Here is a 2,459-nt window from a genome sequence, read left to right on the forward strand (position 1 = left end):
ACTAGAACTGAACTAGAACTGAACTAGAACTGAACTAGAACTGAACTAGAACCGAACTAGAACTGAACTAGAACTGAACTAGAACTAAACTAGAACTAAACTAGAACTAAACTAGAACTGAACTAGAACTGAACTAGAACTGAACTAGAACTGAACTAGAAATAAACTAGAACTGAACTAGAACTCAACTAGAACTGAACTAGAACTGAACTAGAACTGAACTAGAACTAAACTAGAACTGAACTAGAACTAAACTAGAACTAAACTAGAACTGAACTAGAACTGAACTAGAACTGAACTAGAACTGAACTAGAACTAGAACTGAACAAGAACTGAACTTGAACTGAACTAGAACTGAACTAGAACAGAACTAGAACTGAACTAGAACTGAACTAGAACTGAACTAGAACTGAGCTAGAACTGAACTAAAACTGAACTAAAACTTAACTAGAACTGAACTAGAACTGAAATAGAACTGAACTAGATCTGAAATAGAACTGAACGAGAACTGACCTAGAACTCAACTGGAACTGAACTAGAACTAAACTAGAACTGAACTAGAACTGAACTAAAACTGAACTAGAATTGAACTAGAACTGAACTAAAACTAAACTGGAACTTTATTTCGCTATTCCCCCACTATGTAATAAAACATCCTTAAGAATTAGTTTGAAAATTTTATTTTGAAAAAAAAAAAGAAAAAAGTTTTTTGTTTTGTATATACAATTGAGTTTTTTGAAATTGTTTCTAAATAGATTTTGTTTAATAATTGTTTAATAATAATAATTTACAAATAATTTGTATGCTAATTTTGTTAATTTTATAGAGTTTTATTTCTAACAATATTATATTGTATCACAAACAATTTAATAAGATTCCAATTATTATTATTATTCTTTTAATATAATTTTATTAAAGCAATTTGTTTTCTTGTATATAAAATGTTTACTTTTTTATTAATAATTTTCTTCTTACATATAATACAAAAATTGTTATCTTAAATAGTTCGAAAGAGTTTTTTTTTATGTATAAAGAATAAAATTTTCAATTGTAAAATTATGTTATTATTATTCTTTTTAATTTTTTAAATATATATTTGATCAACAAACTAAATTAAATAAGAGATTCTCTAAAGAGCATAAATGAGATTATTTCATATGTTTACGTCAACGTTATACTGATCAAAAAAATATCATAAAATATAAAACCAAAACCCCGAAATAAAAAATATATAATTTGGTAACAAAAAGCCAACATTGGAATGTAAAAATGGAAGATTCAATTTAATTTTCAAATAAATACAGTTTGCCTAAACGTATGATTTTTAATATATTTTTTTAATACTCTAAATATGTATAACATATTAATTAATTATTTTCTAAAAAAAAAGTATAACTGCTACTTTAAACGTTTTCACATCTTCCTCAAGCTAATAACTATATCACTATATATTTATTTTAAAGTCTATGAAAAATTCTACAAAAAAATATGTATGGAAACAAAACTAATTCAATTAGAGGGAAGTTAGCAAAATACAAAATGAGAAGACTATAGATTAGTTAAGTTACGTTATACAATATGTATGTATTAATGTATGTTTTGTAGAAGTTTGTGTTTTTTGTTCCTTTGCAAGTCTACACACAACATGATATGGAAATTGAAAGTTAATACTAATAAAATTAATTGCCATCTCTACAAATAAAGTAATTTTTAATTTAACTTTGTACTAATTGCAAATATTTTTCCTAAATATATTCGCCTGCGTTTTATAGTAATTGGGGAAGAACTTTTCAATTTCATATATCATGACTGCGTGCATGTTTTTATCGTTGTTGTTGTTCTTGTTGTTTTCTAGTTCAAGTTTAACTTTTTTGTTCCGATATCTTTAATTCGGCATAATACCAACTGAATGTCGGATATGATTTGTAACTATAAATATCATATTTAATAGAATTTAAGCCATCATTGCCAATTTTATTAATACCATTTACCAAATTCTCATAACGTTTCGGATTGGCTTTTTCCTTTTGATGTTTGAGCATCATATAACGTGCAATGTTAATGGGATAGCGTGCTATAAATAAATTAGCATTTCGTAATCTGTAAAAGAGATCAATAATTACATTAATCAAATATTTAAATAATTTTTAAATATTTTTGTTGTTGTTTATAACGTGACTAAAACTATTTTAAAACTACTAATTATTTAAACAATTAGATAGATATTGTATATTAAAAACATTAATTACAACCCGTATGTCGGAACAAAATTGTTTTAAGTAACGTTAGACTTGAAGGATATCTCTTTCATAACTATTACTACAACTGAGCTAGAAAAAAAACTAGAACTGAACCTAAACTGAACTAGAACTGAACTAGAACTGAACTAGAACTGAACTAGAACTGAACTAGAACTGAACTAGAACTGAACTAGAACTGAACTAGAACTGAACTAGAAC

At 25.7% G+C, this 2,459-nt stretch overlaps 1 long non-coding RNA gene across 1 annotated transcript; it reads right to left on the bottom strand.

The window, feature by feature from the left end:
- Nucleotides 1-1,621: 1,621 nt before the first annotated feature.
- Nucleotides 1,622-2,115, bottom strand: LOC124420709. Its single transcript, XR_006941319.1, has 2 exons — nucleotides 1,992-2,115; nucleotides 1,622-1,929 (listed from the first exon to the last, which is right to left on the bottom strand). It is a non-coding gene; the product is annotated as an uncharacterized LOC124420709 (long non-coding RNA).
- Nucleotides 2,116-2,459: the final 344 nt, after the last annotated feature.

The sequence above is a fragment of the Lucilia cuprina genome, chromosome 6 (assembly GCF_022045245.1).
Source record: "Lucilia cuprina isolate Lc7/37 chromosome 6, ASM2204524v1, whole genome shotgun sequence".
NCBI lineage: Eukaryota > Metazoa > Arthropoda > Insecta > Diptera > Calliphoridae > Lucilia > Lucilia cuprina.